This window comes from Leopardus geoffroyi, chromosome B3 (genome assembly GCF_018350155.1).
Source record: "Leopardus geoffroyi isolate Oge1 chromosome B3, O.geoffroyi_Oge1_pat1.0, whole genome shotgun sequence".
NCBI lineage: Eukaryota > Metazoa > Chordata > Mammalia > Carnivora > Felidae > Leopardus > Leopardus geoffroyi.
The window spans coordinates 59,195,761-59,210,634 of NC_059337.1; the positions used below are offsets into that span (position 1 = coordinate 59,195,761).

The 14,874-nt window shown below is 37.0% G+C and overlaps 1 protein-coding gene and 1 pseudogene across 3 annotated transcripts in view; both read right to left on the reverse strand.

Annotated features, from left to right (window-relative positions):
- The window catches only part of CTDSPL2 (CTD small phosphatase like 2), an 83,348-nt gene that overhangs the window by 64,014 nt on the left and 4,460 nt on the right, over window positions 1-14,874 (reverse strand). The gene's annotated exons all lie outside the window — the stretch shown is intronic.
- Window positions 3,922-5,937, reverse strand: LOC123583102 (annotated as a pseudogene).

Below are 14,874 nucleotides of genomic sequence, written 5' to 3' on the forward strand. Positions count from 1 at the left end.
TGAATGTGAAGAACACAGCAAAAAGTGCATATATGGCTTCAAAAATCACGCATACGGTAAGAGCACTGGCATGGCTATTGTGAGTCTGTCATGAGATAAAATTATTTAGATTTCTAATTCCAGGTCTATCATCTACTGGGTCCTCAGAAACCTAGAATAGTATAGAACAAGAAGACAGATATAGAGGAAGTTAAATCCCTGGAATTCTATGTCCAGCTTAAGAGGTGAATAAATCTCCACAAAAAGCAACCATTCAGTTAGACAAAATAACAAAAACCACCACTTCAGTACTCTAGAAATAAACCAAAGGCATATAACAATCTAAGAATCCTTATAAAACTGCTCAACTTTGGGTAAGAACGTTAGGAGTCCGTGTCATTCCTGTCTGGGACTGCTCTACTCCCCTACTCCCTACTCCACCTGCAAGCTCAGATAGTTTGTCAGGCTGAGAGGAATGTCAACTTTGAGGTCACCATAAAAAGAGACTGATGGTTTACAGCAGTCGGACAATGACCACACTCAATGGTATCATCAGTATAACTGACATTTCTGGTATAAGTAATAATTTCTGTAGCAGGTGAACTAGGAGGCCAACAGCTCTAATAGCCTGCAGATGCAGGGGTTGTTGCGCCAACCACATTCCTGGCTGAGGCAGCACACATGCACAACAGGGACTAAAGAGGGCCAAGCAAGCTATCCACATACTGAATCCTGCACATCAGAATTTCTTTTTAATTTTTAAAATGTTTGATAATTGAAAAAAATGATTTTTTTTTTAATTTAAGGGGGGAGAGGGGCAGCGGGAGAGAGGGAGAGAATCTTAAGCAGACTCCATGCTCAGTGTGGAGCCCAATGTGGGGCTCAATCCCATAACCCTGGGATGCATGACCTCAGTCAAAATCAAGAGTTGGACACTCAACTGACTGAGCTACCCAGGTGCCCCAAAAGTAAAAATGACTTTAAACTGTAGTCATGACAGGTAAAATTAAATGTTTTAATTATATTTATAGGCTACCTCTAGTTCCCATTCAGTTAAGTGCCTATGCATGCCCTTTCCTCATTTAAAAAAAAATTTTTTTTTTAATTTTCCTTCTTTACATTTATTTATTTTTGAGAGACAGAGCAAGAGCAGGGGAGGGGCAGAGAGAGAGGGAGACACAAAATCCAAAGCAGGCTCCAGGCCCTGAGCTGGCCGCACAGAGCCCAACACAGGGCTCAAAACCATGAACTGTGAGATCATGACCTGAGCCGAAGTCGGATACCTAACCAACTGAGCCACCCAGGCGCCCCTTCCTTGTTTTTTTGTCTTTGTTTTTAAGAATTAAAATACTGGGGCACCTGGGTGGCACAACTGGTTAAGTGTCAACTCTCGGCTCAGATGATCTCACAGTTTGTGAGTTCGAGCCCCACCCACAACAGGCTCTGCACTGATGGCACAGAAACTGCTTTGGATTCTCTCTCCTCTTGCTCTCTGCCCTTCCCCCACTTGTGCACAAGCATGTATGCTCTCTCTCTCTCTCTCTCAAATAAATAATAATAATAATAAAGAATCAAAGTACTGAAGTTGAAAAGAACTCTAGTTCAACCTCCCCAACCAAAGCAGAAACCTTTCAGATAGTTTTTCTGTTTAAAGGTAACCTACATTGTGCTCAAATAACTTAAGGAGACATGAAGCTCAATACTTCCTAATGCAAGTATTTCAAAATGTTAAATGAGTTCTAAACAAAAAGAACTTTTAAAGTGAACCGAATAAAACCTGCAAATATATAACATCAATTCCCTTATTTAATAAAAAAGTTCTTTTCTTTTTTAAGTTTATTTTAAGAAAGAGAGCACATGCACTAGTGCACACAAGCAGGGGAGGGGCAGAGAAGGGAGAAAGAATCCCAAGCAGGCTAAATGTTGTCAGCACAGAGCCTGATGCAGCGCTCAAACCCACAACCCATGAGATCACGACCTGAGCCAAAATCAAGAGTGAGACACTTAACCAACTGAGCCACCCAGGCACCCCAATATGCAGAATTTCTAAAAAGAATTTAACTCTTGCAATTTGGTTAAGCATAATTTTCCTTGTTTTATACCCAAAGCTTGAATATTTTTTCATTTTAATACTTAAAAACAAGTATTATATAACTTTTTTAGTTTGCCAATTATGGCTTAATTTAGAAAAGTTAGGTATTTACATGATTTGTTCCAACTCCAATATAATGGAACTATATTTACTTCAAAAACAATTTGTATTTCCAAGGATCTCAATAAATATTTGCTAATTTAATCTCTTCGCATTTCTTGCAGATTACTAAAATCCTAAAATAAAGGCTCAAATGTCTATGCTTACCTGAATATTGAAACATAATTCAAACAAGCACACTACCAAAACACTGCCTAAAAAAGTACTGTGTTGGTTTTCTAGTAAGTTTCCTGTATGCTCCAGAAAACCAATCCTTAACCTATCCTTTTCAAAAATAAAGTTCCTATCTAACTACATGTATCTGAACATGGAGAAGGTTAAAGTGATATATTAACCAATAGCTTTCCTTTATTAACTGCTCCGTCCAAGGCACTGTCCTAAGTTGTTTTTAATACATTGTTTCACTTAATCTTTCAACATCATAAAGTAGTATCCATTACTTCCATCTTATGATGGAAGAAAATGAGGTGGAAAACACAGCAGAAGTGTTTTAAGGAACAATTTCCAGGTAATTTCAATAAAAATAACTGGCAATGTAAAAATGGTATATTTATCACCAACAAAAAACTAATTAAAAAGCCACTAAAAATTCTAATTTCCCATTACCCTCTAAAGTTTGTTTTCACTTCTGCTCTTTTCTAAATACATAGTCATTCACAAGTGATTTTCCCGCTGAATGAACCCCTGTCTATACAAAGCCTTAAAATAGGGTTAACTTACAAACAGCTGTGTTTACAAACTGGCAGTTGGGAGCTCAAAATACAACTTCTCATAGAAATAGTGTTACAAATGCGGGTTACAGTTCCAGGGCAGCTCCTATGGCATACTTTTACCCATAATATAATTGGATAGAAAAATCTAGACTCTAAACCATTATATCAACCGTGTGGAAAACTATATTCCCTATTTCTACACCAAGCCTATCTGTACTCATATTAAAACCATATGTCTCTAGTGCTGGGAAAACTGGATATCCAAAAGCAAAAAATGAAGTTGGATCCTTACCTTACACCATATATAAAAACAAACTCAAAACGGATCAAAGACCTTAAGAGCTAAAACTATACAACTCTTAGAAGAAAACATAGGGAGAAAGCTCATGACATTGGGTTTGACAATAATTTCTTGGATATGACACAAAAGAACAGGCAACAAAAGGAAAAAGAAAAGATAAACCGGACTACACTTAAGTTAAAAACTTTTCTGCAATAAAGGACACTATCAGGGCACCTGGGTGGCTCAGTTGGTTAAGTGTCCGACTTCGGCTCAGATCATGACCTCATGTTTCTTGAGTCCGAGCCCTGTCCAGGCTCTGTACTGATAGCCTGGAGCCTGCAGCCTGCTTCAGATTCTGTGTCTCCCTCTCTCTCTCTGCTCCTCCCCCACTCGCGCTCTATCTCTGTCTCTCAAAAAGGAATAAACGTTAAAAAAATTATTAAAAAAGAATGAAATCTTGCCATTTGCAACTACATGGATGAAACTAGAGGGTATTACGCTAAGCGAAATTAGAGAAATATACGACTTCACTCGTATGAGGACTTTAAGATACAAAACAGATGAACATAGGGGAAGGGAAGCAAAAATAATATAAAAACAGGGAGGGGGACAAAACATGACACTCTTAAATATGGAGAACAAATAGATGGTCACTGGAGGGGTTGTGGGAGGGGGGGATGGGCTAAATGGTAAGAGACATTAAGGAATCTATTCCTGAAATCATTGTTGCACTGTATGCTAACTAACTTGGATGTAAATTAAAAAAAAAATCAATAAAGAGAAAGGAAAAAAAATCTGTGCTTGTTAGCCTGGTGTTGTTCTGGTGTAGTCACAACGTAGGATAGGCCCTGTGTATCTGGGCATCAGGAGTGGGGCTCTGTCAGTGATTGCCTCTCAGTGCCAAATTAGGCTTGCAGCTTTTCAGGTCTTGTTTGGAAAGAGTTCCCTGAGCCTTGCCTTAAAGGTAGGAGATCTCTGAAGACAGTAATATTAAGATCCCTCTGCCCCAAACTGTTTCCTGCCCCACCCATTAGTGGTAGACGGGTTTTTCTTAGACTTTACCCTTCTCCTTAATCATGTCTTCACTTATGCCCTGAAGGTTACTGGACCTGCCCCTCCCCTGGCTTTAAAATTTTCTTTCCTTGGGGGAAAAAGATCTGGTTGAGGCTTTGATATTTTTTTCCCAGGTACAAGCTGCTCCCCTCTTTAGCTCTGCACCGCAGAGGAAGGTTCTTTCTACTCATGTGTTCCCATATTGTGAGCACCTGGTGGAAGTCTGTGGCAAAGATACATTTCCATTGTGTCTATAGCTTCCAGGAACACTACATTCTGTGCTAGCCTACTTTGCCTTAATTTTAAGGAGTTTATTAACAATTTTACATGATTTTTTTTTTTTTTATGTTTTTATGGCTCTTCCCTTGCTCTGCCATAGGTGAGCCAGTGCTTATATCCTGTCTCTCTTAGGAAAGGCTTTCCTTTTCTTGGATATTTGTTTGGTTGCCCTACGTCCTCAGCTCTCTGATAGGTTCAAGAGAAGCTCAATTTTGTAGTTTATCCCATTTTTTTAATTGTTGTTAGGCTTGTAGAAGCATTTTTTTTCCAGCTTTCTGTTGTGTAGGCAGAACCCAATTAATGTATAAAAGTGGATCTTTAGGTAAAACTCTACAATTAGAGGAGCTTTCCTTTCTGATCTAGAGCTGCAATTTGTAATTCCATGACTTGTTTGTGCTCAGGTTGCTTGGGATAAACTCCCTTGCCTTTTCCTTGGTTTAGACCAAAGGAAAGGGTTCAAACTAGCTAGGCTGATAGTAAAGAGAATAATTCCCCAATGGGTCCTAGATTTTCTCCTTTTTGGTTTTTGTTTTGTTATTGTTGGAGACCCAATTAGGGTGGACATTCAAGGCCTGGGCAGAGTGGAAAGTGCCCTAAAATTGGGCAGGCAGACAAGGTGGGTGAGGGCTGGCCCCTGCATGCCAAGGGGAGTACCAGAAAGGTGGTCCAAGCAGGCAGGTCTATCAGGGGACCTGTAGGCCAGCCCTTGAAAAGGTATCTAAGCCAGGTGGTGAATGCCTAGGTCAGAGGCTCACCCAGGGAGGCAGGGTTAGGGCTGGTTAGGGTTTTCTAGAGTCTACAGACTGGCATTGCTAGGGGCCTCTCTGAGCTGCTGCTGGAACTCACAGTGTGTCTGCCGGTTGGAGTCTCCTGGAAGTGGGTGTGGAGGTGGTTGTTCTTCACCAGGTGGTCAAGACAGGAGTTGATCTGGTCCAACATGGAGTCAATGGTAGCATATTCTGCCTCCCTGAAGTCATCATCTTCACCTTCCACCCTTGCCTCCACTGGCATGCCCAGGTCCCTGTTGGGGCCCAACATTGTGGGCCTGGGTGCCCCAAGGGCTGTGCGATGATGGAAGATGCTGGAATGCAGCGATCATGCACCCACAGCCAGCACAGGGTAGAAGGTGGAGGCACCGGATGAAATGCAGGACCAGAAGAGCAGATTTTTTTCCTCTTTCCTAAACATTGTGGTTCTCCCAAAACTATCTTATGGTTAGGACTTCCTCTATGGTTTTTGTTATCTTTTCCCCAAACCTCTCTTTCTCCCAATCCTACTTATCGTTCCATTCCAATTCCTGTTATGAAAGGCCTGGAAAAACCAGATTTATACAAAGTACACAAGTACATCGGTACATAAGGTACTTAATTTGAGTAGGTATAAGTGAAATCATATAATATTTGTCCCTTCATGACTGATTTATTTTCCTTAGTGTAATGTCAAGTTTCATCCATGTTGTAGCATATTATAGAATTTCCTTCTTCTTTAGGGCTGAATGACATTCCATTGTATATTTCTACCACATTTTGTTTATACACTCTTCTATCAATAGACACTTATGCTTCCACCTTTTGGCTGTTGTGGATAATGGTGCTGTGAATATGGCTATGCAAATATCTGTTTGTGTTCCTGCTTTCAGTTCTTTAGAACTACCTAGAAGAATTGCTAGATCATATGGTAATTCTATGTTTAAATTTTTAAGGTACTGCCAACAGTATTTTCCACAGTGGCTGCACCATTTTGCATTCTTATCGGCAGTGCACCAAGGGTTCCAGTTTCTTCATATCCCTGATGACAAGTCTTATTTTCTGTTTTTTGATAATGGCTATCATAGTGGTGTGAAGAGGTACCTCACTGTGGTTTTGGTCTGCATTTTCCTAATGATTAGTGATGTTGAGCATTATTTGATGTGCTTTTTTGTATATCTTCTTTGGAGATGTCTTTTACCTGTTTTTGAACTGGGTTGTTCGATTTTTGTTGTTGTTGCAGGAGTTTTAAAATATATTCTGAATATTAAACCCATATGAGATATATGACTTGCACATATTTTCTCTCATTCCATAGGTTGCCTTTTCACTGTTGATAGTATCCTTTTTTTAATTTATTTTTTATTAAAAAAATTTTGTAATGCTTATTTTTGAGAAAGAGAAGGTGCAGGGGGAGGGGCAAAGAGAGAAGGGAGACACAGAATCTGAAGCAGGTTCCAGGCTCTGAGCTGTCAGAACAGAGCCTGATGCGGGGCTTGAGCCCACTGACCATGAGATCATGACCTGAACTGAAGTCGGATGCTTAACCGAGCCTCCCAGGTGACCCAAGATTTCATTCTTTTTGATTGCCAAGTAATACTCCATTATATATATTTATATATATATATATATATATATACACACACACACACACACACACACGTACACATATACACACACACACACACATATATATATATACATATGTATATATACACACACACACACACACATATCTTTATCCATTCATCCATCAGTGGACATGTGGGGTCTTTCCATAATTTGGCTATTGTTGATAGTGCTGTTATAAACATTGACGTACATGTGTCCCTTCGAAAGAGCACACCTAACAAGCACAGATTAACACAACTGTAATCTACCACTGGAAGAGAAGAGAATCTACAAAGGAACACAAACAGGTGCACAAGGAAAGCCAAAAACTGAAAGTCATCAGGAAAACTGAGAAATACTTTCTCATGCCTCAATTTCTAGCTTAAGCACAAATAACACTAGAGAAGTTTGCAATTAATGGTGCACTTAAAATATTCTTCACAAAGAAAAAAAAATTGTTTTGTTACAACAAAACTGAAACTTAGATCAACTGGACTCCCTACACTAAAAATCCAGGTACACAATTTTCCAGGTATATATACTATCTACTCAGTCTTTAACTGTTGTGTTCATGATATCTAGCATTTGATAAAATATTGAAAGACACACAAAAAAGGAAGAAAATTCAACCCACTGTCAAGACAAAGCATTCAACAGAACCAAAAATCAATGAGGTCAAAAACAGAAAACTCAATGAAACCAAAAGTTGATTTACAAAAGATCAGTAAATTGATAAGCCTCTAGTAAGACTGAGGGGAAAAAAGGAAGACACAAATTACAAACATCTGGAATGAAAAGTGAAATCCCTACACATCCCACAGACGTTATATGAACAATAATGGAATATAACAACTTTATGCCCGTATATTCAACAATTTACATGAAATGGTCAAACTCCTCAAAAACTGAGCCACCAAATCTCACACAAGAATAGGTAACCTGATCAGTCCTACATCTATTTTAAAAAATTGAAATTGTAGGAAAAGCCTCCAACACAGGGGTCCAGATGACTTCACTGGAAAATCGTACCAAACATTTAAAACAAAACATTAAAACAGAAGCGCCTGGGTGGCTCAGTCACTTAAGTGTCCAACTCCTGATTTCCGCTCAGTTCATGATCGCACAGTTCATGATCCTCTCTCTCCCTCTCTCTGCTTCTCCCTCTCGTGCATGCACATGCATGCTCGCTCTCTCTCAAAATATATAAACTTGAAAAAAAAAGAAATCATTTAAAACAAAAACAAAACACCAAATCTACACAAACTTTTAGAAAATAGAAGGGAACACACTTCCCAACTAATTTTATGAGGTCAGCATTACCCTAATAACAACTGGGCCAAGTACAGGTCAGAAATTGCCTATACAACATCTGCAATAATCTAATACTATCACTTAAAATATAAAGGAAAAATTTTAAACGTGCATATACTTCCTCTTCTTGGTAACTCTACTTATGTTAGAATTTAACATATCCTCTAGGTTCTCTAGGAGCTCCATTACTAGATAAGCTCTTTTCTGTTATCAATAGAACAGAATAAAACAAGACTGGGAAATGAGTACACTAGGGAAATGGATCTAATGAATGAAAATGATACAATTTAGTTAGATTACATCGTAAAACAAACCTAACAATGGGGGCAATGACATTTTTAAGCTTACGAACTCATGACATTACAAGGGGGGAAGTATATAATGTAAAACATTTCAACTTTTTTCAACATTTAAACCAGACCTCATTTCAGGAATAGAAAGAGCTGACTGCTCAGCAATCTAAAACTGGGCAATGAAGTTTGCTTTCTATTTACCTGCAGGCCAACTAAAAGGATTGGGAAAGTAGTGGAGGGTGGGGAGAAAATCTCTTTCAAATGCTCATTATCAATTGCGAAATTAATTCTGCTAGCTTCTCTACCACCTCTAAATTTCAGATTCACATCTAACAGCCTTCTCATCACTTTCACTTGGCACCTCAAATTCAACTTACCCCAAAATGAACTCTTTCGCACCCACATTGCCATCCCACCGTCACACCCAAACCTACTCTTCCTACTGTATTATTTCCTACTATATTCTTTTTTTTAAAGTTTATTAATGTAAGCAATTTCTTTACCCAATATGGGGCTCAAACTCACAACCCCAAGATCAAGAACCACACACTCTACCGAGTGACCCTGCCAGCCGCTCCTCTTACTATCTTCTTGATCGCAAGTAATGTTCCCACCATCTACCCCATCAACCAAACCAGAAACCACCCTACATATCCTAGTCATTCCTCCTTGTTCCCTACAATCAACACACCCTGATGACTTCACCTCTAAAACAGTTCTTAGTCTTGTCCCCTTTAAATCCATCCTCCCCACTCCACAAATCTGCCTGTTCCTTCTCATTAACTGCCTTCAAAATAAAGACTAGACTCTAGTATAAAACCCTACATGATCTAAGTCTTTTTTCATTGCTATTTGCTGCCTCTCTCTTTGCACTCCAATAATAATAGTTTCCTGCCCACACTATGCTGTATCTACTTCTGCTTTTCTCTTTACCTCAAACATTCTTTTCTTTCAACTAATTCTTATCTTCATCACTGAAAGCTCAGCCCAAGTATCTTGCACCCCAGTAAGTTAAGTAACTGCCTCCACATCCCCAAGTTGATGTAAACCTATATTATCTGTATCTAACCTCTTAACAAATCCTACTGAAATAATTTATATCTTTAACTGCACTAGACTGTAAGAGTCTTGAAGGCAGAAATCTAATCTGTAACAATAACCTGGCACATAAGATAACTCAATCTATGTTGAACTGAACCATAAATTTTTCTCATTTTCCTCAGAGACCAGAGATTAGAAAATGGGAAAAAACTATGTCACTGAAACACAAACAACCCTCACTGCAGCAATCAATTCTTGCTCACAAAAAGGGGCCTATAAATAAAACTAAAAATGTTCCTTCCTCATAAGATTTCCTTCCTCTTCACAAAATCCCTGATTCCAAGCAATATCTGAAGCAAACAATTATGGTTACAGATTATCTTGTGCTAACAAGATTATAATAATGCTACAAGCATAAACTCAGTTAATAATTTGCTAATGAGGTCTTGAGTGCACAAATTTCTATCAAAACAACAAAATAGCACACTGCATATAAAGGATTCTTAACAAATTTTCTAGGACCACCCTGATGTACATCCTTTAAACAAGTATTTGCTGAATGAAGCAGAGAAGAGGGAAACAAAAGTGAGTAATAAATAAAGACAACTATAAAAAGATTACAAATCAAACTTTAAAGGAAACAAAGTCTGGGTTTTCCCATTAAAATTTAGATACATATAAATTGTAAGTTGGCTATATAAAGAATATACGCATACAAGGTTCCAGAGTAGCCTCCCGAGGGAGTTATTTAAGGAATAACAGGGAGGTACCAGTCCTGAATCTATCATTAGTTAGCGGCGACACTGATCAGACACTGATTAAGTCATGCAATCATTCTAGCATTTCATTTCCTCAACAGCAGAAATTACTGGACATTAGATCTGTGCATTTCACTATATGTAAATTTTACCTTAAAAAAAAAAAAGGTGCCAAAATGGGAAATGAGTCATTAATTAAGCTGAGCTGTTTTCATCCTATCACATACAACTCATCCCACAGCACCCTAACTAAGAATTTAAGACAAACACTTACTACATGTTAAAAAGTCTTCAGAATGGCTCATCATTAATAAAACAAAGACTTTACTGGACTAGATGGCCCTTTGGTCTCCTCTAGCTCTAGATTTCTATGAGTTTGTTAATTTATACTATTACAAATAGTATCACTACTGGATTTATATTAAAATTTATATTAATGAAAAAAAAAAAAGCTAAAAATCACTGCCTTCATTAATACCAAATGACATTTCCAAAAGTGTCAGCATCTGTTTTTCCTATCTATATTTCTAGCCTGACTAATCTGAAATCAACAACTTCAGGTACTGCAACTGTCCACTTTAATCTCCACAACTTCCCTAAGCCTTCATTAAATGACTTCAGAGAAGGAAGAGATTTCTCTGTCCCTCCCACTTATCATCTAATAAAAGTCAAAAGTCAACTAGGGCAGAAGAACTTAGTAGAGGAGTATTACATAACCATCAATTCCAATACAAGAAGAGTTTTCATCAAATCCTTCTCCAAAAAGTGTGATAAAGATAGGTGGTCATTTTGGGGTTATTACTATTTTTGATGTATGACTTTGTCTTTTTTTACTAGCTAACATTATAAGATTCTTCAGAAGCTACTAAACATAATAAACTTATAATCAAAAGCATTTGTCAAAATATAGGGAATATACAAAAAAACCCCAGCAGATGAGGTTCTTTCCTTGCAAAATTTTCTTCGATGAACAACAATGAAGAATGCTTTTTCTAAATCTATGATCAATTATTTTTCTCTAGAGAAACAAAATATGTGGATTGTTAAATTGACGACTATAACACTCTATGAAAATATGAACTCCGATTTTTTAAAGAGTGCATTATTCAGTTTGTTAATCACTGAAAATACTTATTAAGGCACAACCATTCAGACATAAAGTTTTAAAATACTACTAGCAGTACCCCAACTTAAAACCTTTTTATGTCCTCAGTAGAAATACCATTAGGACAAAATCAGTATTTGTTATGGACAGAACGAGGTAGTATGTCCTGCTGAGGGCATTTCTGTATTTCTTTAACCTAAGCTTTAATAGAACAATAATTTGGAGACTTTTAATTTTAACTACCTTCAATAAATATAATTTAAACATCTTGTAAAAAGAGCATTTTACTACATGGTATGAAAGAAATTCTTATCAATAACACTTTATAACACAAGGTGTTAGCAAACATATAATTTATGAATTCATAAGAACTGAGTACCTTAATACTCATGAGAAACTTTTCTTTTTCCTCAAAAAGCACAAACAATACTTGTCACTCCAGTCTATTATTTTTCATCATATTACTATCCTTTCCAAAATATATATACATATACATATATATATATACATATACATATATATATATATGTATATATATATATTCCAGCATTTTTGTTTTTTAATTTGCTGGGTCACCTGTATACATACAAGTTACAATGTACTTTTTAAACACATTAACAAAGAAACTTGACGATAAAAGAAGTGAACTTAAACTTAGCAGAATTTTCCTAAAAGTGCTTTTATTTTAGTTCTCACCGAAACTGGGCAAGAGGATAGATACAACTACTTATTTATACTCTTTGATTAAACTTCTATTTATTTAAAGAAAATTAATTTTATGGGCACCTGGGTGGCTCAGTCAGCTAAGTGTTTGACTTAAGCTCAGGTCATGATCTCATGGTTTCTGAGTTCAAGCCTCGCAATGGGCTCTGGGCTCTGTGCTGTCAGCGCAAAGCCCATTTTGGATCCTCTGTCTCCCTTTCTCTCTCTGCCCCTCCCCCACTTGCACTCTCTCAAAAATAAACAAACATTTAAAAAAAAGAAAATTAATTTTACATTAACCTACTCAGGCCTGTAGAAATCTGAAACCTGTAGAAAACATTTACTTATAGGAATAAAAAGCTAATGAGATTGACAAGAAGGAAAAATAGTTATTAACTAAAAATCTTTAAAATTATGTAGTAAACACCAAGGTCTTTGCCCAAAATAAATTTACAGTATCTGAAATAATCCCTACTATTCTTACACTACCTACCAAGAAAAAATTAGTCATTTTGATTGAGATAAACTAAAGACAGAATTTACGAACAGTGATTTTTTTTTTTTTTAGTAAACTCTACCTCCAACATGGGGCTTGAACTCACAACCCCAAGATCAAGATTCACATGCTGTATGGACTGAGGCAGCCAGGAGCCCCAAGTGAATTTCTATTTAAATTACTAGTCAGGGCACCTGGCTGGCTCAGTGCGTAGAACATGCAACTCTTGATCTTGGAGTTTTGAGCTCAAGCCCCACAGTGGGTACAGAGATTAATTTAAAATAAAATCCTTTAAATAAACAAACAAACAAATAAATAAATAAATAGTCAAAGACTAGGTATAGTCATTCTCTTACAGAAGTACACTCTTATTTGCTATGACTAAAAAAATAAAATGGCATACTCCCAATAAGGAAAAAGTGCATTATTTTTGAAATGTAATTGTGAATATTTTTCAAATAATTTTTATCAGTACCTCAGAAAATTAAAGGACTATATAATTAATTATCTTATTTAACAAAAAATACTAAAGCAGGTACTTTTAAGATCAGTGAGAGGTTAATCATTTTCAACTCAACAGGATAATCATACATATTTGGGGACTACCAGGAAGAAAGTAATTATTCCTAAAACAAATAATCATAGTTTTTTCTCAACTAAAAAGATACTTATGTGTTCTGGATATTTTTCTTTAACAAGTAATATACTCCACTTTTAATAAAGTGTACTTTTAAATTCCTACTTAAAAATTACTTTAACTGGTCAACGTAAGAAATTTAAAATACCAAGTTATGCTGCTAATGGAGTGTTAATCTTTCCCTTTCTTGGGAAGCCTGGGTCAGTCCATTAAGTGACCAACTCTTGGTTTCAGCTGAGGTCATGATCTCAAAGTTTGTCAGTTCTGGCGCCACATCAGGCTCTGCGCCATCACTGCAGAGCCTGCTTGGAATTCTCTCTCTCCCTTTCTCTCTGCCCCCTCACATCTCTCTCTCTCAAAATAAATAAATAAAAACTTAAAATCTTCCCCTTATATACTTTTAACAACATGTCTGCTTTTTAACTTCCCAATTTCTTTTCTTTTTTTTTTTTAATTTTTTAAAAAATGTTTTTATTTATTTTTGAAGAAGAGAGCATGAGCGGGGGAGGAGCAGAGAGAGAGGGAGACACAGAATTCAAAGCAGGCTCCAGGCTCTAAGCTGTCAGCACAGAGCCTGACACAGGGCTCGAACTCCGGAACTGTGAGATCATGACCCAAGCCAAAGTCAGACACTCAACTGACTGAGCCACCCAGGCGCCCCTCAAACAATTTCTTAATATATAAGTATTCAGTCCACAGAAAAATATTCTTCCTAAACTATATATGCAACTACTACTAAATATTAATCTCAATTATTCCTGAAGTATTCAGGTGTCTTCTAATAGTACAGTTTTATGTTTCTTTAATCAAGGTAGTAAACACATTTTCCTGTTCTAAAATTATTATAGCTATTATGAAAACCTGATTGCTAGAACCTCAAGTCAAAGTACGGCTGATGATTTATGTTTAATCCAGACATACTTCCTTTCCTACAGTCTCTTTAAATTAATACAGGAGACTTTATGAATACCATAAAATATGGGATCCAAAATACACTCAACTGGCCTATTGTGACCTTATAATAAAATTAAAAGACTTATTATGTAAAAATTTTATACTATTTTTTTTCAATGGCATATTAGTGTTTCCCTTCACTCTTCTAAAAATACCATACTAACTGAGGGAAACTGGCCAAACCTTTAAGTCATACTTGTCCTTACAGTTCTCCCATTCTTTGGACCACACTTAGTCTCACGGTTCTACCATTCTTTGGACCACCCTTAGTCTCACCCCTCATCACTGTCAGATTCACAAGATTCCTTAAGAACCCCAAGAAACCCAAGTTTCTCATTCAGACTCGACCCCCACCATATCTTTCCCTGCTAGACAGTCAGTGCTCCTATGTCACACCTCTCCTGATCAATCAGCACATAAAAGCTTACTTCTACATTTTAGCACTGCCTCTGAACCCTCACCTGTTTGTGGTATCAGCAAGTTTATCTGATAAACTAATACGAGATAATATTGCCAATAAAAGACAATAGTTTAAAGTTTATCTTCCAGAGAATTTGTGATTTTAAACATCATTTTAAAAAGAATTTCAGAGGGGCACCTGGATGGCTCAATTGGTTAAGTGTCTGATTCTTGGTTTTGGCTCAGGTCATGATTTCACAGTTTGTGAGATTGAGCCCTGCTTTGGGCTCTGTTCTGACTGT